Source organism: Plectropomus leopardus, chromosome 7, assembly GCF_008729295.1.
Source record: "Plectropomus leopardus isolate mb chromosome 7, YSFRI_Pleo_2.0, whole genome shotgun sequence".
Classification (NCBI taxonomy): Eukaryota; Metazoa; Chordata; class Actinopteri; order Perciformes; family Serranidae; genus Plectropomus; species Plectropomus leopardus.
This window is the reverse complement of record NC_056469.1, coordinates 3,840,022-3,863,933: the sequence shown is the minus strand read 5'-3', so window position 1 is coordinate 3,863,933 and position 23,912 is coordinate 3,840,022. Positions and strand designations below refer to the sequence as shown.

The 23,912-nt window shown below is 39.4% G+C and overlaps 1 protein-coding gene across 1 annotated transcript in view; it reads left to right on the top strand.

Moving 5' to 3' along the window:
- tsnare1 (T-SNARE Domain Containing 1) overlaps window positions 1-10,318 on the top strand; it is a 200,622-nt gene extending 190,304 nt beyond the window's left edge. The window contains exon 12 of the mRNA XM_042490496.1: window positions 10,101-10,318. The gene's annotated coding sequence lies outside the window, so the exon portion shown is untranslated. The remainder of the gene's footprint in view (window positions 1-10,100) is intronic.
- The last annotated feature ends 13,594 nt before the right edge of the window (window positions 10,319-23,912 follow it).

The window sequence follows — 23,912 nt, the reverse complement described above, 5'->3', positions numbered from 1 at the left end:
ATTTAATTTAAATTAATTTGTTTACATCCTTAGCAGTTATGGAGGTTAAAGGTTTAAGCATTTTAAATTACAGTGGTTCAGTTTAAACAAAACATGGTTGGGCGTGTTTAGATTTGTGCTAGTAAAATTGTTGTAGTCAGGTTGAGGAAAAGAATCATGGCGAGGACGTACCTAAAATTAAGTTCAGGTGCTTCCGAACAACAGTTACTGGGGACAAGTTTTGTGTTTTATGACCCATCTGCCAAACCCACCTGCCTCCTAACTGGACCCCTCAGTACTGATTCCTTCTTTACTCCCATCAGCACATTGGTCACGTGATTGCAGCTTTCCAAAATTTAGTTTTATTTATTTAGTTAACCTTTATTTAATCAGGTTGGTCCCCTTGAGATTAAGAATCTCGTTTTTTTTTAAGGGGGGCTGGGCCAAAGACAGTCACCAGTGAAGACACAAAGTTGCAGACAGAGACACAAAGGGAGAGAAGAATACCATTCACAAGCACTTAAATTTGCGTTAAAAGAGAACTATCTATGAGTCAAAGAGAACTTTCTGGGAGTCAGCTGTACAACCATGCAGGCTAACATCAACACCCTATAGCATCTGCTTATAAGTATTTCTTTTTAGATTTAAACACATTTAGCAACACCAGTTCCTTGAGTTTCAAGTCATTCTGCAACAAATTCCATGCTGAGGATGTGGAATACCCAAGCCTTTTCCCCAATTTCTGTTTGCGTGTTTGGGTTATAGAGCATAAAGACATCCTGAGACCACAATGAATACTGTCCTGTACTTGACCACAATGTCAGTTTGCACTGTACTTTTATATATGTACATCTCCTTTTTTTTTCTTTTTCTACAATACAAGTGATAACTGGTAAGCTACTGCTGGATCTGATCCCAAAAATCCTAAAAAAAAGCACTAGCATAGCAGTAAAGGAAGAGAAAGGGAAAACTAATTTATGTTTAACAGGAACTTCATACATATTGCTATGATATATCAGTGTTATTTGAGTGTTTTAAATCATAGTGTAAATAATAAACTTTTGTTAAAGTGGGAATTTAGGGAAACTTTGTATGTGGCTCAAGAAGTAAAATGAGTTTGACACTTTGCTCCTAAACTATCGATTCCAACCTTTTGATCCCTATAACACATCCATCAATACTGTCATCCATCTTAACAAACATTCTTTGTGTTTTACCATGTTCAATTTGACATTTTGCACAGTAATGTTTGCTAAATAGCAGTAAACACAAACTACAGCTCTAGTCATGTGATTAGTTTTGCAGGTGGTGAGTCATAAACAAAAAGTATTGGACAAATAAAAGATTAAGATCATCCAAATTATTACAACACATGCTGAGTGTGATATGAGTGTGTGTAACAGTTTTCATGGCAAATCATCCAACAGTTGATGTGACATTTCACTCAAACCACGAATATCAACTTCACAACATCCATCTGATGGCTGTTTAGATATTTCAGTCAGGATGAAAATGGTAGACTGAAGGATTTGCATCCATAGAGCCACAACTTTAACAAAAATGATTTACTGGACACAAATATGCTTTAGGTTTAGGTAAGTAAAGTGCATGATCTGCGATGAACAGACTAAAACAATCAATGCCACTGTTGTTAGGCCTGTGCCAACATGACTTTGCAACTTTCAATTTAAAGTTGTTTTTGAGGGGGTTTTTTTGTATCCTTATGCACCCTCTTCTACTACTTCTTCAATATGCTCAGTGTGATTGATTGAGAATACATTTACCAATAAAGCTTTCAGTCTTGCGCGGACCTCTGGACATTTCACCCCTCTGCCACACAAATCGTGCTGGCTTGGCCTCCACAACATTACAGAGATGCCATTCATCCTGCCCCTGACTGACAATCAATGGCAGTGCCATGGAACCGGTTTTGGCTGTGATTGATACGAGCTATTAGCTCCCTGCATCTGGACACGTTGTTCTGGAAATGGGGCAGGACAGCACTGACCCACCCAATGAGTCTGTATTGATCTGGACTAGATTGAAACCTCTAAATCTCCCAAACACTCTGAGTTAAACACTTTAACTTCACTCTGATATACAGTAGATCACTGTGTTGTTTAGGATTGGACTTTTTTATGTTTGTTTGATGTAGCCTATTGTCGGTATTGAGAACTTATTTGAACCTGTTGGAAGCAGGGTAGTCTTTGGATGGAGATGTGACTGAATGCTTCATGGAACCTCTTAGCCATATTTATGTTGCACTGCTTGTGTTGCAATGCTTTATGCTGCTGCTGTGCTATTGTTTTGTGCTGTTGTTTGCTGTTTCTTGTTGCTTCCTTTGGCTTGTGTTCCTGTTTGTTGTAGCTGTTGCTGTCTTTACAATGTCCTGTTTTTTGTTCTAATGTGAATTTGATCATTTTAAAGGTTTAAAAACATCTTGCCAAAGGACTACAGGTGAAAATTAGCCTGATGGCTAACACTGGCCCATTTACAAAAATTTTGATTAATGTGGGTTGTTCTTATAAATAAAATAAAATACAAGTATAAATACAAACAATGTCACAGACAGCAATTAATATTTCTGAAAAATAGCTAAAATAAACTTAATGCAAAATTAATATTCAGTTTAGTATATAATTAAATCATGACTCACCATTTTATTGAGGTTCAGCAGCAATTTATCATTTGTGGCAGTTCAGTGATTTTATTGGTCGGCCTATTTTCGCAGCAAAACTCTAAGGCAACAGTTCAGCACTTATGACAATGTTCTTACTTTTCTCTGTCACAGTCCTTTGCTTTGATGACACGTTGCTGACAGCTGTATTAATATTTTCTAATTGTTTCCAATCTCCTAATACCACAACTGACACTGCTGCATTTGTTATGTTTTTCTCTGCTGATTTCTGACGGCAAGACTTTAAGTCTCGTGAAATTTGGTGCAAAAATCTTCTTTTTACTCTCAGGTAACAGTATTGATAATAAAAGCCCACAAAACAGAGCAGTGGCCTTATTTGGCAGTTTAGTTGTTATGTAATGAAGTCGGCTATAGCAGGGTCTATACAATCACTCTCTGATGCAGTAACTGTCAGTTAAGATACAGTGAAACACTGACACCAACACAGCTTGCTGTGTGTATTGATTCATGGGATGTCAACCTGTGTCCAACAATTGCTCATTATGATTCATCAAAGGTTAAGGGAGAGCTGTAAAAAGAACGTGGCAATCTTTTAAAGGGCTTTTATTTTGTTTAGAAACCATTTTTTATGAGTAAGAGCCGAGTCTAATTTCAGTAAAAGACCATTCACAAGTTGAGTCTGAAATCTGTTCCCAGTTGTGTGTGACCAACCCTTGTGTCTGGTTATGGTTGAAAGGACAGTTGAATTGAACTACATTTTTTGTGATTCTCTGTCAACTTATTCACCAAGATAACTTCTGAGACCTAGGAAAATAGTGACATAGCGACCAGACAATCAAATGGGTCATAAAAAACCCCAGCTTCAACACTTTGACCTACTGTACATGCACTAGTGATGTGCATGTACAGTTTTCCTGCACGATGAGGGATTTTTACAGTTTCAAGCCAATACTGGTCCAGGGGAGAGGGGAGTTACATAAGATCCCAGTATTTAATAAAACACATAAAAACAAAATGCTTAACACTGCTAAACAAAACACGGAGAACTTACAGTGTCAGAATTGGCATGCTCTAGTCCAACCTCCTTACCAAGGTACATGATGAACAGAATGACCAAAGACAAGTAAACACCATGGATAACACCATTGGTAACACCCCATCATCCTATTCTTGACTAGCACCCATACAGTATTTCTACAGCATAGCTACAGGTATAACGTCAGTGCTTTAATGTTCCTTGCAATTCAGGGTGATATGATGCAACATGTTTGATTGATGGATATACAGTATAAAGAGAACTGATACAGCTTAGGTAGATCTTTGAGAGCTGCTCCGAAGTGCATGAAGCTAAAAATGGGTATGAAATTACCCTGATCTTCTGCATCATGGAGCCCATAGAGCAGGTGCATAGGTCACTGACAGAGCTGTACCATGTAATGAGTTGGGAGGAGAATGTGTTGAGACGTTTGAAACCGAGCATGAGAATTGGAAAAATAAAATGAGAATTTTAAATTCTGGTTAAGCCCTGTGCTAACTTGAGCGGGAATACAATTATACAATCGTGTGGCCCTACTTTCAAAATGTTTAACACATTTTCATCAAAAGTTGTCATAAAGTGCTGCTTTGCAGTGGACTTCCACGTCTACATACTGTGCTGCTAGTATCCTTATTTGTTTGCTCTTCATGCTCCGGGTGTAAACATCTTGCACCAAAAGCACTGTCAAAGTGACGGCATTTGATGACTTTGGAATGAGAACCAACTGATCAATTATGATGTCAACTTCCTTTTTATAGCATTACATTTATTGTTAATTGTCAGAAAAAACCCTTTCACAGACATCAGGACACCATCTGTTGGCTAGTGGTCCATGTCCTATTTACTAACATGGAGCAGGCGGGGTTTTTGACCTATACTGCAGCCAGCCACCAGGGGGCGATGGAGATGTTTTGGCTTTATTATTATTGATAGAAATGAAGCCCAAAGCAGTAAAAATACAACATAAGCATTAGTCTTAAAAGCTTAGGTGAAGGCTCAAACAAAGAACAAGCAGTGGTGAAGGCTGACAGCAGGAATATGTGCTGAGGAATGAATGCATTCATACAAATGTGTGGGTGTGTTTGTGTGTGTGCACTCCGGAAACAGAAGGGGACACTCTCTGTGGTGGCGGGCAGGCGGAGCTTTGATGTGGCCATGACTGGCAACTCTCTCTGGCTGTGTGAGCCAAGCAGACACAGTCACTGCATGGACTCTGATCTCTACAAAGAACTATCTTTACATCTCCCTCTCCCCCGCTCCCCCACCCCCCCCCCCCCCCCCCCCACACACACTTTGGTCCCCTCTTGGCAAAATCTGAAAAATTTCACCAGAGGCCATAACACATGATTTTATGATGATTTAGAGCATGTCCAAGTGGGGACTTAAAAAATGTCCCCTGTTAGTTTTGCCGTTCCCTGTTGGTGACTGTGTAACGATGAGTATGTTCCCTGTTATATATATGCGCGAGTGCACACTCCCACTCCCTAAACACACATGCAGACACAAACAGTTCCACCTTGACATAAATCTGCTCTATCCACCTCCTCTCCTCCTAAACTGGCATCCTTCCAGTCAGTCTGGATCGGAACATTGTGCAGATGGGCACAAAATCACCAATCTGACGGACGCCTCAGGTCTTTTCATGGACGGGCTCTGCAGTGTAGTCATGTTCATTCTCCTGTCAAACTTCATAGTCCTCTCATCACTCTTCTTCTCCCCACAGCTCTCTCTATTCTCTCCATCTCGCTCCCTTCTCCTCTCCTCATGCTCGCCTTTTACTGCGTCACTTTCAGTGATCCCCTCTCACTCTGATGCTGGGTTTTTCATTCCCCAAATTCCCCGTAACTGTTGATGATAGCTGCCGATCAAGTGGATGATAGACATGTTTCTAAGATGTTTGATATGTTGGTTCGTCCAGTTGCTTTATTAACTTTGTCTGTCTGTGTGGGTGCAGTTTTCGGCATTATCTGTCTTGTTTGATATTCAAATTTTTGTTGCCATTTTCGGGCAAAACTATGTAAAGTGAGCCACGATGTCAGCCCAGGCTCTGCTCACCTAATACAATTTTAATCTTTTCTTTATCACTCAGCCTTTGGAAGCCCTCGAGTCCATCAAAAAACTTTGGGGAACACAAATTAATTTTCTTTCCACACTTACTTCTATTCAATTTAATCTTCTTTACTAGTATTGCCAGAGTCTCTAAATAAAATTCAATAAAAATGGAAATAACCACCACATAAAAAAATATATTATATGAAAAGAAATAAAATTTGTTCTTGAGTGTGTCTGGGTGTCTGTCTTTGCTGCTCCTCTCTTGCCGTTTCTCTCTTTAATTCTCTGTAAATGGACAGTGTGTGTGTGTGTGTGTGTGTGTGTGTGTGTGTGTGTGGTTAGTTGCAGCTGAGATAAAAGACGAGACATTTAATGATTATTTGGAGGGGTCTGATTGGAGGTTATAGGCTGGAGGAATGTGTAAAAAAGAAGCCTATCACACCAAGTTTCAGGTTGATTGGTATGACTGTTAGCAGTGACGTGTGTATCTATGACCCAAGTATGTACTATACTCATCCACGTGTGTTGGTTGTTGGTATGGTGCATATACAATTATGGTTAACTGTGACAATGCTAATGCTAATTTTTGTCTGCAAAAAAAGTCTTTAATCCATTTAAATAAAATGTTCTTACTGGAAAAAAAAATGGATATATGACCAATAGGATGGTCTTTCGGTTCAAAACACTAAACTAGATAGCAATAGCAACGTTTATGGCCATGCCTATGGAAATCTCTTGTTTCACCCTGATTGTTACCCTAAGCAACGTTGTCACCCTGGAAGCAATTTGTAAACAGATGGCACTGCCCTATCACTCGAAGCCACCTATAATAATGCATAACTAAGCTTTAATAACATTAAGGCAAGTACATCATAAAAATCTCCCCACCGTACTGTTGTCAAAAAAGTTGAAATCAGCTTTAGAGACCAAAACTGTTTTTCTTACCAGGCTGTAAACATGTTTGTTTCTCCTGTAAAGTTGAACATTTTAACATGGGGAGTCGATTGGGAGCCAGCCTATAGTGGCCATGAGACAAACTGCAGTTTTGGGCAACCATCGCGTTAGCTTCATTTTTCAGCATCGGAGGTTGCCGCTTGCTCCTAACTGCTTCAATACTGACACGTGGTTGGTGGCCCTTTGTGTCAGCCAAACATATTCTCATCTTAACCCCTCATATGAAAGCGCTTTGTCAGTGACCTTCTGTGTCTAGTCATTATGTTGAATTTATCCTCCTGCATCAGCTGCTTACGCTCCAGGATGCTGTTAGCCTACATTATGTGGTGTGACCACTAGCTTATGATGGCAAATGTTAGCACTGACTAATTGACTCTTTTTATCTTCTGCCATTGCTACATTATGCCATTCACCATTTTCCCCTTAAGTTTCAGAATCAAGCTGTCTGGTGAAGTAACTCAGTTTGTGTTTTTCATAGTTTTCAAAATTCAGTTTCATTTCCTGTTTTATTTTGTCACTCACCCCTCTTCTCAATTCAGATCTCCACTTCCTGTCCATGTGTGGTTCCCACCTCTCTGATTGTCTGCTCCTCCCTGATGTGTTTCACCTGTGTCTAATTATCCCCACCAGTATTTAACCTGTGAGCTCCCTGCTCCCTGTACCAGATTGTCTTTGTGCCTTGTGTTGAGTATTCCAGCATTCTTCCCAGTGGAATTTTTCCTGGTCACTTAGATCCTCGCTTGTGATTTGACTTTGTCTTTAACCTAGATCTTTTTGGTTTGCCTGTTTGACTGCCTGCCTGTGTGCCAAAGTATTTGTGAAAGTAGGGATTTCTACTTTCTACTGAATCTTTCTCCTGACTTGTGCGTTTGATTCCTCATCCATGTGAACCAGTCTTGTCCAAGCTACATGATGGTACACAAAAACACTCTATTCTCTCTCTACTCATTCTATGCTGACTAAGCATAGGCCATGTGTTGTCTGTTGTTGTTTAGTGGCCCTTTCATGAAATATGAAAGGGCCACTAAACAACAAANCCATGTGAACCAGTCTTGTCCAAGCTACATGATGGTACACAAAAACACTCTATTCTCTCTCTACTCATTCTATGCTGACTAAGCATAGGCCATGTGTTGTCTGTTGTTGTTTAGTGGCCCTTTCATGAAATATGAAACGGCCAGTAAACATATATATATATATATATATATATATATATATATATATAGGATTGGGTGATAAAGCGATAACATTATCAATTGTGAAGTAACGTTTCCTCGATTGAAATATGAGATGTAGTCGATAGAATGTTGATAGAACGCGTTCCAGCCATGTTTTGACAAACAACATGAACAGCCAATGATAATAAGAATAGCACCGCGGTGAACCAAATGCAGTGACCACTTTGACTCTAGAATACAACTGTGTTTGACAACCGAGTTGTATCTGCTTCCATTTTTATTATGGCGGATCAAACAGCTGATGGTTTGACAAACAGAGCGCAGCTTCTTCAGCACCAAAGTGTCAAACAATTAAATTTGTGAAACAATTAAATTTGCAGAGGTGGAAAGTGACTTCTTTAGACATCTACAGATTACTTTGTGTTAGTTTCAGGTTTAATCAGACTTTGGATGGAATTATTTAAAAAAAAAACACCAACAACAACAACAACAAAAAAAAAACAGGAAGCATTGCTCCGTGTCTCATCCAGCTGCTTGCTCTGAGCTCTCATTATTATTACCAGGGGCAGATGTAATGTTTTGGGGGGCCTGGGCCACAGCACATGACGTTATTTTCACCCTTTCTCTAACTGGGAATGTGGCAGGCTGTTGGCAGCTATAGGAGAAGTAGCCTACTCAAAAGTTTTTAATTCCTGAGTAAAATGATTAATAGCAAAGATGTTTCACAGAAGATTCACAGAAGTTGAAGTCAGAGTCCTGAAGTCAGGAAGAGGTTGGCCTATTAGCACAGTGTGCTTAAATTTACCTGAAGTTTGTTTAAGATGGAGCTTTTAATTTTTATATAATAATACTGGAAAGTTTAATAAATAATAATAAATCATGTTTATTACACTCCAACACACCATGGTCAAATGAAACTATGTCAGTGAACTATGAGGGCAAAAAACAAACCACAAAAAAAGACAAAAAAAATCGTTCATTAATCATAATGTAAGTAAATTTTTGTTCAAATAATCGTGATATTGATTTTAGGTATGAGGTTCGGACCTTTGCTGGGGGAAATTTTAGTAACTGGACCTCTTTGAATTTTAGTAGAATAGGTCCGCCAGTTGGCAATGCCTTTTCTACAGTATATTTGTCATGTTCAATGTCTGACAAAAAATAAATATTTAAACCAAAATTCACCTTATGATATTTTCATATCTTATTTAGGAGTAAAAGGGAACCTTAAAACTTGACAGAAATAGTGAGTCTGATATGAAAAAAAAATATCGTGATAACACTTTTTTCCATATTGCCCAGCTCATATATATATAAGGTGACTTTTGGCATTGTGATGTTATGCCAAAAGCACATTGACAAAGTGTCGGTATATTATGAGTTTGGGATGAGAACAGGCTGGTATCTTGTGACCTATGAATGAGAACGGGTTGAAATATTTTATTATTTTAATATTTTTTTTTAAGTCTTTGTGATGTTTTGGTCCAATTTCTACAATTGTTTACTTTTAAGTCTTGACAGCTGTTTCTGATAACTGACAGATGCCTTCCACCTGAACTAACAGAACTAAGCTCTTGAATTGATTCTTAATCCATACTTTGGTTGGATTCAACCCTGGTTTTTTGATTATTTATTTTTTTTTTTTTTCATTGTGCAAAAGGTTGGGTCTATAAACCAGGGTTGATGTTAACCTTTACTTTGAAAGCACACATCACTCAGTGTTGTACATCTCTTTGTTGATGACATATTAATTCACATACAGATTGGGAAGCTCTTGAATTGATTCTTAATCCATACTTTGGTTGGATTCAACCCGTGTCTGTTCATCAAACGCCAGCATGATCTTCAGAATCTTCTCCTCTGGCACGGCTTAATTCACTTACATGTTTCCTATTGGCCAACTATTAACTGTAATTCAGATAAAAGTGATGCGCTTTGGCCTTTCATGTAGCAGCCTGGTCTGCTAGTTGGTGATTAATGAACCACTTCCATCTCCAGCACTGTGAACTCTGGCCTGGACTTAATTAAAACTGCGCCGCTGACCACCAATCATAAATTACTTCCCACAACCTGTGACACTTTTAGAATAAAAAGAACAAATTGGTTTCTTGCCAATTAATAATTCACAAATGAAAGGGAATAACAAGCTGGAGGCAGCTGCTGCTGGAGGAGTTGTGCATCCTGCTTTGTGAGTGCAGAGCGTGAGGCGCCGGTGTCTGCTGGGTGATTGATGCCTGTTGTCTGCTTTGCTTGTGTTTTACAGGTAGCTGCTGTCATTACCGTGTCACCGCAGTGCTCCTGCCCAGTCTGAACCCTGACCTGAGCAGCTGGTTTCCAGTAGGAGGGAGCTGCCCTGCAACAACATCTCTACTCCATCATCCTTGCCTCTGTTTACATGTGCGTCAGCGTGGGGATGGAGGCCTTTTTCAGCAAAACAATTTGAAAAAAGAGAGCCCCAGCCAGAGCCGCTCATCTAATCAACTTTGTGCTTATTTTTCCCTTTTTTTTCTGTGACTCAAATGTTATCATCAAAGCTGAAGTCACACATATGAATTTAGTGATTGCATCAGAGGCACAGGCTGGGGTGTTACCCCTACTGTTGTATATCAGAGAGTTTCAGCTCCTTACTGTGGTGTTTTATCCAAAAAACAGATGAAGGTTGAGCAGGAGCTTCAGGGTGTGACGAGACAGCTCGGGCTTTACAGTCTCCGCTGAATGCTGTGTTTCTTTTATGTATTTTTACGAAAATTATCTTCATATTTATCAGCTTGTAGTGTACTTTAATCAGTATTATATTGTAGCGTTTGTTGCTATTGGTAAATATTGTTTGACCAAATATATCTTCCCAAATAAAAGTCTAAGTTCAACATCAGCAGAAAGTTTTGCCTTTGTTTGTGTTTTGTTGACACAAAATAAAATTATACAATATTAATAACATTCTATTGGTGTGTCGCTTGGAATCTGAATAGAGGCCTGTTTCTTACAGGTTACAATCAGCATTCACACTCATGTCAAATGACTGCAGTAGTCACAGTTAACAGGCTTCCGCGCTGATTGGCAGTGACGGAGTAATCTTTAACAGCAAGGGGCACTTGAGAATACAATTAAAATAGAAAAATAAAATCTGAATATTTAAAACATGTCGATTTCGGAAAAACAGGCAAAAAGTTTTTACGCTTGCCTAAAGTGATATTTCAGGGAATTTTAAAAGGCCATAATTCACAAAAAACTGCAATGGAAACACTTTTTTGGCTTTTATCGGTCACATGATGCTAATGGCTTATGAATATGAGATACCAGCCTGCTCTCATTTCAAACTCTTCAAATATTGCCACATCGACAGTTCTTTCAGCATACAATCCTGACACCAAAAGTCACCTTTTGCATTCCCCTGAAGAGGCTGAAAACACAGCAGGACAGAACCAGTCATGTTGTTATTATACACCGCCAGCTGGACGGCAACAGAAGCATCAGCCTGATACGTGTATGGGCAGCCTCACCTGAGAATGCGGCCTTACAGAACCTGACAATACAAACAGAATCAGATTGCCGGTAACAACACAATATAAGGAGCTCAAGGGCTGTAGAGTGTGCAGAAGGGGCAGTGGATGGGTCCAACAAACTGTGGACTTTCATGTGGGAGTCTGGTGTTCACTTTCTGTTGGAATATGATGCTTTTTTGGAATGTTTGAATTAAATGTGTTGGAGATAATAAACTCATCAGGAGGGGAAAAAAAATGCTTGTTTTATTTTGTTATTCTAGAAAAACAGCTTTGTTATCTTAAGATAATAAAATAATCACAGAGGTTATTTGCTTTTAGTAGGCTTTTTTGATTATTATCAGAGATCAGGAGTACCATGCCAGCATGCATATGGCTTCTTGAACAACTAATTAAGGCTAAAAATGTCAGATCAAGGAGTACCAATTATTGGCATTATTGATTACCTCAGATGTTCATAATGTGGTCATGCGGTTTCCTCTTGTTCACAGACAGGGAGAATAAGTGAACATTTTTGACTAAAATGTTATTTTTCTTTGTTGTTTTTCTGCTTGTTTGTGTGCGTGTGTGTGTGTGTGTAGGCGTTTTTTCCTTTATGTGATAGAAGTGTTTACCTTGGCCATGCACACCTGATGCCACTTCTTAAAAAGCCTAAATCCAAGAGCAGAAACCTCTGAGCCCCTCCGCAGTGAGTAAAGGCCTCTGATGTGATTTTTTGAATCACAGGTCAAGTTTTGCCAAGACCTCTCTGTCTGAATTTGGGCCAACAGTCAATAGCAAATTAGGGACTATAAAGAGAAGTCACAACACTGAGAAGTATGCTCAGTGGCCATCGAAACTAGAGTCAGATGAGAAGATCGATATTTCATTTCAAAATGTAATTTTGCGTGCCCTCCGCAGACTGAGCTCTGGGATGTACCTTTACCATCAGGTGGCTCTGGGCAGCACAACAAAGAGGTGCATTTTCCAAAATGCTGAGTGTTGCTTTCATCCATAACAGCCTTAAGGCAAGCAACATCGCACCTGATGTGTGCCTCCTCAAAATGTAACCAATATCTCAGGTTAGTGCTGCGGGTCAGCTGGGGTTGCATGTGTTTTCTTCTGGAAATCTGAATTTAAGGCTCAGAGACTTGTTTCCAAAGAGGTGGCTGTGGCTCAGGAGGTGGACCGTCTAATTTTAAGATGGGGTGTTTGAGCCCTGGTTCCAGTCTGTGTTTCGAGGTATCTTTGGGAAAAATATTAACTGTCCCATTGGTGTAGACGTGGGTTTAAGCTGAGCGGGTGGCACCTTGTATGGTAGCCCAAATGTTACATGTTAAAGGCATAGAGAAGTCAGAGGACTAAAGGAGGTATATAAATAGCTATATAAAGTCAGCTCAATTTATCAAAGAGGAGAGAGGGGTGCAGTGGAAACACAATGACTATATGTACAAGCACATGTTGATTTGTTTTTTGGACTTATTGCAAAAAAGACAATGTTCTTACTAAGCTGTTTACATGGCTAATTAAGGTGAATATTCCCCTAATACTCCCATTTACATGCAGCTGTGCCCTAACATGTTGTTTATAATATCAAATTATGAAAATATGGAACATCTGGAGGAGCTTCTCATTTTTCTTCTTTGCATCATAATATTGTTTTTTCAAAGTTTTCTATCAGTTGGTGGACTTGTTGGACCAAATAAACCTTCAAGTGGCTCTGGGCAGCAAAACTCGTAAAATACTGCCACTTTGACAGTGCTTTTGGTGGATCACGACGCCAAAAGGCACCTTATGCATACACATGAAATGCCGCTGGACGGCGTCAGGTGAGAACGTGGCTGGACAGAACCTTTACATGTCGTGTCCGCATGAAACAGCGCAGGATGGCGATGCCCACCTGCCCTCCAGCCTGCCATATAAGCACACTCGTGCTCCTTATATTACATTGTTGCCGGCAGCGTTATTACCTGACGATATCCTTCAATGTTTCACGCGCATGTGCTGTTCCATCAAGCCACGTTCTCAAGAGACGCTGCACGTTGCATGTGGAAGCACGAAGTGCTTTCCAGCCATCTGCCACCTTATAATAAGAGAGCATTCTGTCAGAGAGTTCTCATCTGATGTCTTCCGGATGGACACAGAAAGTAGCCTTTTGCATCACACTTGTAAAGCACAGAAAGAGCGGACGTATTTAATGAGTTTGGAGTAAAAACGAGATGGGGAGTCCAGTGTTTGCTCTATGTCTCAATATGATGTTTACTTTTCACACCTTACCATGTGCCCTTGTTGCCTATCCTAACCATCTGTGCCAGCATGTGGTTTTGTTGTCTCTGCGTTGGTTGCCATGTGTCAAGTCAAGTTAATTTTATTTATAAACCCTATTATCACAAAACGCGGTTTGCCTCAGACGGCTTTACAATAATGACAAAAAGTAAAGAGAAAGAGAGAGGGAGAGATGCACAGCAATAATGGTAACAAATGCATGTCATATTACAATAGTGATAGGTGTAAAATTACTAAATGCACTCAATGATAACATGATATTTTATGTGCAAATATTGTGGTTGTCGATAAAAGTACCATGCATATATTGATAGTGGAGGCATGAATTATAATAATGGCAGTAGAAGGTCGCGTCAAGCTGGATCTGGCGCAGCCAGGACCCACAGCACAGGCGCAGCTTCAGACAGAACCACAGCAATGCCAAAACAAAGACCACGATCAGGGCAAGCCGGGGGTACGGTATCAGTGCAGCCACAGCACGAGCACAACCAAAGGCAGGGTCACAGCACCCGCACAGCTATCACCACGATCAGGCGCAGCCAAGATTGCAGCCAGGATCCAGGAAAACTAGGCAACAAGGGAGCAGAACTGTTCCGCAGAGGCAATGGAGTTAGCCTAATGCAGAAAACAGACATGAGAGTTTGCAGATGGAGGAAGCAAAAGAAGGAAAAATGAGCTCAGTGTATCATAGAAAGCCGATGTCAGCCTAACTAGGGGCTGGTCCGGGCAACCTGAGCCAGCCCTAATTAAAAGCTTGTGTGTTTGTTTCCTATACCACCTGCAGTGTAACCCCACCATGTGCTTGTGTTGACATCATGGTAGCACCATCCTGTCATGTTTACATATTGTGCACTAGGTATCCTTCCAAAATTCCACTGCAAAGCTGCAACGTATGTTGACTTGGGATGAGAACTGTTGACTGTTCACATGACTCCAACCAAATTCAGAATACTGTCATATTTGAAATGATTGTGAAACATCAGTGTGCATGTAAACACAGTCAGTGACAACCCAAGACGGTGGCTAAACCTTCAGTTACTAGTTGTTAAGTTCTTGTGGAAATGCCTATTAGCTGCCCATCTACAGAAATGCACACATACATTCACACTCAACAGAGCTGGGAACATGTGACTCATATGTTTGAGGTTTTTGGAGGCCTAGAGCTTGAGTTAATCAACGGCAGACAGACAGTTTTTTCACTGCGTCACATTTCCAGCAGGAGGTCTTATTTAGAGATAGTAAACAGCTTAATTTCATCTGTATGGGTGATTATATTGTATGCTAGCTTCTCCAGGCAACTGTGTTTGTTTCCCAGGGCTGTACAGAGATAAGTATGATGTCACGCTGTGCCGCCACGGAGTCAAGTCCCACAACCCATCCTCCTTTACTTTCCTCCAGTGGTGCTGTAAATGTTAGCTTTTTCTCTCAGATTTGTCCATCATCGCTGATCTCTCTGCCGACGTATTGGAATTATGGGGCTCTGAAAGTGCCAACGCACTTCAATCAGTCATATTTTCCTCAAACCATACTGACTCACCGGCGCTGCAGCTTTTCATTTTTAATAGAGTTTTTAATAGACAAAGAGAAGGAAACAAAGACATGAAACAAAAGAGTGGGAAAAGCTTGTGGTTGTCCTTTTGTCTCAGGCATGATGTAACATAAAAATGGCAAATTCATTTTCTTTTGTGTCTGTTATTCTTGAGCAAAAAGGCCAGAAAAATGTCTTCGTGAGGTGACATTCTCCCTCTGCTTTCAATTCATTGAATGTGTAGCAATAATAATAGGAAAATAGCAGTTCAAAAAGCTTTTCAAACATTTGAAAAAGCAATCAAAGTCAGGTTTTCTCTACCCCAAGGCTCTGGATTGAGATTTAATTCTGTGCAGGTTGTTGGACAAACTTAACCGTGGTCCTGATTGCTCACAGCGGTTTACTGTCTGATAGCCTGCTGCCTCTGTAAATACAGCATGAACTAGGGGATAAATCTCCCAGGAAATGTGGGCTGAGGGGAATTTCAATGGCAGGTGGAGCAGTTATCACCTCCGGTCAATGTCTGGAATGTTAACGAAGGTCTTTTTTTCCCGAGAACAACCCAGAGGAAGAATGTGTTGTCACAACAGAGGACAGGCTTGTCTCTTACATCATTACTGGACTACGTAGGTGGTGTCAAAAGAGAAAAAGAGGCCCATGGCTGTAGAGAGAGGAGTTTTTTAATTCAATCCACATACAAGTAAAACTTCAATTAATAGCCCAGGCTATTATTTGCTCAAATTACTGAACTCAACATGCTTATATTTGGGTCAGGCGTCTATATGGGATGGGCTTGTAATTCCTTTCTCACAAAAGTTGCCAAGAAAAGATGGAAATACAATCAAGTTATTTATTAAGCCCTTTGAGACCTGGGCAAATTGGCTTTATTTTATTCAAAAACATGGGAAGAAGGTAATGAGCAACAAAAGAAAAAATGGCCCAGATGTGTAAAAAAGCACAGGAAAATGACCCAAAAAAATTGCTAAAAATAAAAAACAAAAACAAAAGAGAAACAAAGACGTACAAGAAATTAAAACAACAAAAGAATACAAAGCAAGAAATGACCTGGAAAAAAAGCTTAAACATTATAACACTTCGGAAAAAGACTTAAGACATATATAATTATGATGATTATGAATATAGTTTAGTGGACATTTTTCTTTTTTTTTAAAAAATAGTCTTCTTGATCTACAAATCTCTTTTACGCATATTCTTGTTTACTGTGCCAATAATACCATCTTCTTTGGTGCTCATGGTTTCAGTAGAACGAACTGAATGGTTGAATTGTAGAGAAGACTGGACTTGAATGATTTCTTAAACACTCTTTGGTTTCTAGCTTTGAGAGAGAATATCTCATAGTCACAATTATTGATTCAACTTTCCTACACCATACAAAATAATGTGTTGGAATTCTTACTTTAGGTAGTGTTGCCCTTTAACATTTGCCCTTTTTATCCTTCTTTTCACCCAGGGCCTATCATTCTCAATTGAACCAGCAGTAACCTTCAGTGTGTTCCCACTTGCAGTCATGTGACCCTCACACTCTGCTGCACAGCTGCTCCTCATTCCCTAATTACCCACATAGTATAAATACCTGCCCATTTCCACATGCTCCTGCCAGATCAGCCTTAGAAGCAGCCTGGATTAAGTGGTGCAGCCTTTCTTTCCTGTTCATATTTTGACTCCTGCCTGCCTTTTAAGCTGCTTTTAATTCAACTGTCTTGTTTTAAAAACCTCTCTCTCAGTATAATCTATTGGTTGGCTTTTTGCATCATGTTTAACTCAATATGTGTCACATGGAGGACATAGTCTCTAAATGAACAGCTTGTCCAGAAATTCACGTTTTTAAGTGGGGTGTAGTATTGTGTGAGTAGAACGATTTCATCCTTTGCAAGAGGCGTTTTTCTCTAATGCTCGGGTCTCTAAGCAAAGTCTAATTTTTGAGCAGTGAAGAATGGCTGTGGTAATTTGTTCTCCCCGTTTCAAACCTCATGAATCTTAATCATGCAAAGCCAGCATGCAGGACTCAATCAGGTCAGAGAGTTGCCTGAACACAGAGTTCAGACCAGCAACACTTTGGTTCATACTGCATTTAATGAAAGTAACTAAAGTTTGGACTCTGTGTCCTTTCACACACACAACATTCTGTGTGTGTGTGTGTGTGTGTGTGTGTGTGTGTGTGTGTGTGCATGAAACAACTGTAATCTCTGTAATTCTATTTCGATATTATGATTCAGGAAGTGATAACAATACTTTGAATAAAAGAGTTTCCCTCATAAGACATTTTCTTAATAAGAAATGTTATTTTCATAAAAATAACTGCACCATGTCCTTTATTTCTGATTGAAGCTAAAATCCCGTTTCTCTTTCTTAAACTGATAAACATTAAAAATTGTAAAATCAGGTAAAATTATTACGATAATTATAAATATAGCTCACTGGACAGTTAGCTATTTAAAAATGTTACTTTACAAATCAAACAATTGCTTGCACCACAGCATCGTGTGAAAGACCCAGATGGTGAAATTCCAGTTTTGGCCACTATGTAAAATTGGCTTCAGAGTGCGGAGCTGTTCCTGGAGGTTTCATCATAGCCTGTCATTGGTTGGAGATCCAGTGTAGCTTAAGTTTGAATATGGTTGTACTCTATTATTGAAATTTCAGGTTACAGCTTTTATTGCATACATTCTGATGTGAGCAATATTTCCTGCTACCCTGAGCAACAATAGTGTGTATCCATCTTTAGGGGCAAAAACACTGTCATTAAATTTGAGTGAAAGCTTTCACTGAGTGTTTTTCCTTTTCACATTGCATTCTGACAGCCTGTTTAAAGTTAGCACTTACCAAACAGCTAATCTATGCCGATACTGTGTATACTAATAGATAAAATAGTGACAATAATTCTCTTTGGTCTTTTTAAAAAGGACTGGAGAATGTGCAAGCCTGTGTGTCTGGGACAGAGCTGGCAGGCTGGAATCACAGTGGCAAAACTGCTGCTAATTTCTCACTTCCCTTTCCATATTTAAACCAGTGTTCAAACAGTGGTTTAAATAGCTGCAGTGGTACATCATTAGCTCCTCTCCGGGCTCAGTGTGCAGAGCTGTAGGAGCAGGAAATAAATCAAGGTTTTATAGCTCCTAGGGGCTCCGTGAATCAGACTGAGCTCTGCAGTGAGAAATTAAAGGCTTCTTAATGGGCCGCACAGCTGAAACATATTACTGTATCTGAGGACACAATGGTGTCCTCTGATGTCGTCATATGGACAAACAGAAGCTTGAATTCTGTGAGGCTTCAATGAGCCACAAAGATAAATAAAAAGTTACTAAGACTTGCAAAGCAGAGATCTAGATTGGTTGGAGAATAAACCTCAATGGCTTTGTACAGTGATCGATAAATAAATACATAAATAAATTTTGTTTTAAATTTTTCAAAAATGCTTGAAGTATCTGTACTCTCTCTGGAGGAGACAGAGATAGAAAGCATAGAAAACAGTGACAGAGTGACAGCTGACTCATGAACAGGTCACACGCTAGTCGTATCTGCATGAGTAGGCCTGCGTCATGTGTCTGGTTTATGAAGTGTAGGTCAAAGGTTACATGAGATTTTGCATTCATCCAAACATCAAACCAATCTGAGACATATAAGGAATGTGAAAAAACAATGTTTTGTGTTCATGACCCCTGTTCCTACCTTGATTTCCATCTTTGCCTGACCCCTATTAGTACTAGTACAACTGTGAAACTGTCCGATATAGTGCTGATCATATGCAGTTTTATTACTTGAAATTCATTGTACAGTCTTTCTGACAGAATTACAATATATGTGAAGAAGTAGCTGATGATGGAAAGTGACAACAATGTTTTTGATGATGTCTTTTTTTTCTTCTTTTGAATGCCTGCATGTCCCTTTGTGTCATCCTGTGTCCCCTCTCTAAATTCAGAGGTTTTTGCTGGTCTTAGAACACAGCACAGGTGGAGCTGTCTTTGAGTTGTTGTTTTTTTTTTCCTCTACAGCAGTTTGTGACTCGTGGGGTGGATAATTGACCCATAGATCTGTTTACAGCTGATCAATTCAGATCAGTGGGTGTGAGGAGATGCTGTTTTTTAATGAATGCAGTATTTCAGACCCAGCAGAATGAAAGCTTCACTTTCAATGGACCTGATGCTCTGCTGCTCCCTCTGTGCCCAGAGTACGCTCTAAGCGCAGAGTGTGGTGCAATAAATAACAAAATGGTATACATGTTCCAGTAGCGCTCCCAATGAACGGTCCAGCTTAAATAAAAGAAAATCTATTTGTAGCAGCAGATGTTTTAATCCTGGCATGTCACCATGAATAAATCAGTGTGTGAGAAATCCTGTTCTAATTTTTCAGAACTTTGGGACATTTATTTCAGGAGAAGATAAAAGCAAGCTGCTCATTTCTAGTTAGTGACCTCTGACTAGCAGATTTTATAAGCTGCAGCCAGATAATTAAAATTACCTGTGAGAGTTTTTAATGCTTCTGGCTGACTTGTAAGACAATAAGAAAAAAATGAAACACCTCTGACTTCATTGTCTGTATAATGATTGTGCATTTTAATAATATCTTGAAAGAGTTGCAGCAAATGCTCTCCTATTCATTTCGTGTAATTGTTCATTTAACCCTTTGAAACCTTGGCAAATTGGCTTATTTTCTTTCAAAAACATGGGAAGAAGAATTACCTAAAATTAAGGAAAACATTTTTTTAAAAACTTTAAAAACAAGGAAATGATTTGGAAAAAATGCTTAAAAATGTAAGAATGCTGTAAAACCATTTTAAATATATAATTATGGTAATTATCACCCCCTAACTAAAAAAAATATATTTATATATTTATATTTATATTATAAAATATTTATAAATATTTTTTCAAAAATATTTTTAATCTTAATTTTTTTTTTTCAATTTACAGGACATTTCTCATCAATTTGTTTCTTGCATTTTTTCACCATGTTTTTGAAAGAAATCAAACCTTTTTGCTCAAGGTTCAAAGGTTTTAAACACTTGTGAAAGGCGTCTGAAAACAGCACAAGAAATGTGATGTCTCTCCAGGTCTCAAAAGGCTAAAATTTTCAGAGGCATAAATACAGACATTGCAGGCAGAGTTGTCGCAGATTGCCACTTCAAAAATGTGCCTGTGTTCAAGAAGTAACTAATGTTAAAGTAATAATCTTGAAGATTCTCATTTAAATAAAAGTCTGTTAAGTCACTGTCTATTGCCAAAGAGGTAGCACAATGGTGATTGAGCCTTTGGCCCAATAAGTGTTAATAGTGACACTCCTTTAGAAAAATCCCAGGCTCTGCATAGTCATCAATAATCAGCTCTCACTCACACTGAAACAGATGTACATATATGCACAGACACACATACATACACACACGCACACACACTCTGTCTATGCTGTGGTGACCCTCTCATCTCTCCAGCTGCAGGGCTCATAAAACAAGCTGATGTAAGTAAATTCACTGTCCTGGTTTCAAGCATAGACTGTATATAAAGATGAACTTTAATCATATCCCTTTCAGAGGCTTTGTAATCCAGCCTTGAACTGCAGTGTCTCTTTGAAGACTAAAATAAATCCAGAATGATAAATCTGACACAGACTGTCATATGTGATTATTTATTCATTTTGCCCTATTAAAAACAGTTATTGCTGTTGTAAGCTTTGCGCAACTCACTTTGCATGATGCCTTTGTCGACCAGTAAGAGGCGAATTACCTGACTGTATCTGTGTGTGTCTTGGTTGTTCCCTCAAGTGGCTGAGATGTGCCAGGTGTTTTTTTTTTTTTTGTTGTTGTTGTTTTCTCATTGTGTGCTATTGGCTGTATTTTACTATAATCCCTTGCTTGTAGAAGAAAAAGGAGTGCAATTTTGAGGTTATTGTGCCTAAAATACTTTTTGTTAAAGTCAGTGGGCCTTTCAGCACCACAGTGAAATAGACAGCTCCTCTGCTCTCAGGCACCGCTGTTTGTTTCCACATAATGGCACTCTGACCGTCAGAGCGCTGTCCATGGTGCTGAAAGCTTTCTCCTTGACCCCTTTGCTTTCCCTGGTAGTTTCAGCAACTCATTCGAATGTAAAACGCAACACGTTATCGGAAAATTAACGTGTGTGTGTGTGTGTGTGTGTGTGTGTGTGTGTGTGTGTGTGTGTGTGTGTGTGTGTTTATGTGCGTGTGTGCGCGCACTTCATATCACATACTGTGGCCTGTTTTAACAACCTGAGGCCACTTAGTCCGTCAGTAATATGAGCCAATTGTGAGTCCATCCTAAGGCCATGTGATGATTTTTTTCTCTTTTCATCTGCTAAAACCAGAAGGAAAACCCCACGAAGCTGAGATGTTCAGTATATGGACACTGTGCTACAAACACCCACCACTTCACTGTGGATACACATATAAAACATATTTTAACCTTCGCTTTCTCTACTCTCTCAGAATAACAAGAAGAGATCAAACAGAACTGCATATAACATTTTGCAAAAATAAAATAAAAAAAAAAAAGTGCTACAATTCATCAGTATGGAGAAGATGCTTTTTCTAATGCATACTCTGCCTGCCTCTACTGGCTACCTTGCTAAACTGCTGAGTCTCATACCCATGTGGTGTCCACACAGTCAGTGTTGCTGCCTGCTAGCCCTGTTGTTCTGCATTGAGTTTGGATTTGATAATAGCCATCAATAATACACTTTTTTTTTTATTATGTATACACTAAAAAACAATCATCATTATCATAATAACAAAAAAACAAACAAAAAAAAAAAACAGCTAAGAAAATGACATCAAGTTTTTCATCTCATGCTTCAGAGGTTAGAAAGCTAGTGAAAGGCATCTGAATACAGCACAATAAAACTGATGTCAATGCGTTAAAGTGTTAAAGGGTTAAGAAACAGCTAGTTATCTCCAAATGTGGTCACTTCTAGCTCCAAAAAAACCCCAAAATGGCACTAGCCAAAAATGCCAAAGTGAAGGCCTAGAAAACAGGAGTCCACAAACATATGGGTGACATTGTGTTTTATTTTATACAGTCCAGTTAGTTTGGAATAAGCATTAAAAAAGGAGTGAGTTTACGGCATGACCAGTGACAAGAAAATAGTGCTGCCTACACAAACTCAAACTCTATCGACACATTAACACAGCATTACAGAACTGATTATGGAGGCAAAATAAAACTGAACCGAAGCAGCAATTCCAACTATAAGAGAGCTGTCTACAAACATATGATGGATTGCCACTTAAGTCAGCCATATCATTGCACATCGATCTGCTTTACAAATCAGAGTGATATCTTTCCACAGAAACTGCTGGCAAGACAAAGCTGTGCAGATAGTTGGTGACGGCACATTAAAGGTTTCTGTGGTTCAGCGGTCAGCATTAATGGGCTGTCCAGGTCTTTTCTTCCATCAGGTTGCTCCACACAAGGCTGCATCATTACGATAAGGCTCCAGGCCACCGAGAGCCAGGGTCAGACTTTTAAGAGAATGGAATTGGTTCCAAACAAAGATATTACTGTTACTCACAACATCAAAGATGGACCATTCCAGTTCCATGTCATACTTACAGAGCCCTGCTTCCTCTAAAGGGGAAAGAATTGCCCTTCATTTGGAATTCTTTTCATCTGCTTTGTGGTTTCTCTGGATTTCTACCAGTGACCCTTTGTGTGACTCTAGCTAACAAGAAGCTGTGCCACCGCTGTGTGTCACACTGTGTGTCTCACTGTGTGTCCGTGAAATAAAATCAATCCTTGGCTCTGTCTAGCAACGTAAAAGACTACAAATATACCACTCAGATACGCTCAGATAATGTAGTGGCACACTGAGCAAAAAGCACTTCTCCTCAGAGTCAAAACACATCAAAACAAGTCAAAACGGTCAAGCTCAGATCTTGTCTCAGAATCATCAGATTCATATGTCTTCTTCTGTATGAAGGGTAATCCAGGTTTCTGTTGTCTGTGCAGAACAAACAAGGACGGCTACCAGACAAAGCAACAAAACTTTCCATGATACAGATGTATGAAATATACGAAAAAATGGGTTTTAGAACATTGAGGTATATAGATATTTTAGACATTCAGCGATGTTCAACCTATTTAACTTTTGTCAGTTTTCACAGATTAGTTGGTCTGTGCAAGATAAAGCTAAAGATTTTTTAATTTTACTTTTTAAGTGCCACTGTCTTTTTTCCATATTTCCTGCAGGCATCTGCAGCTACATGCAGTTGAAGAAAAAGCATGCGATGCTTTGAATTGAAAATCTGTGAACTTTTCAGAAAGGCACCGGTGATGTCACTGCTGCTCCTGGAACACTGGAACAAACTGCTGTAAAAATACAGTAACATTCTTACAGTGCTGTACAGTTTTTCAAAAAAGGTACAGTAAAACACTGTAAATCTAGATGTTTTTGGACCCAAAATTACAATTTAAACCTCACATTCTGGTTACTGTAGAATAGTATTGTAACGGGTGGTTTTAGGATCCAGATGCAGTACACCAGAACGCTCTTTCGGTTGGTAATAACTTTTATTTAAACCAACACAATAAGGGTTCAGCTTACAGGCAGTGAGTTCGTTCTTCGGGCGGACAGCCCTAGCAATGTCTCTGGGTTTCCCACGAAGCGAAGAAACGAAGCTTGTACCCACTGTAGCTGGCGAGGAGGAAACCCCGTAGCTCCACGAGCCGTCAACACGTGCTGGAACGCCGACGGGGATCGAGCAGAGGAATGGTCGGGAGCAGGCAGGGGTTCGGTAACCAGGAAGTCCGTCCGCG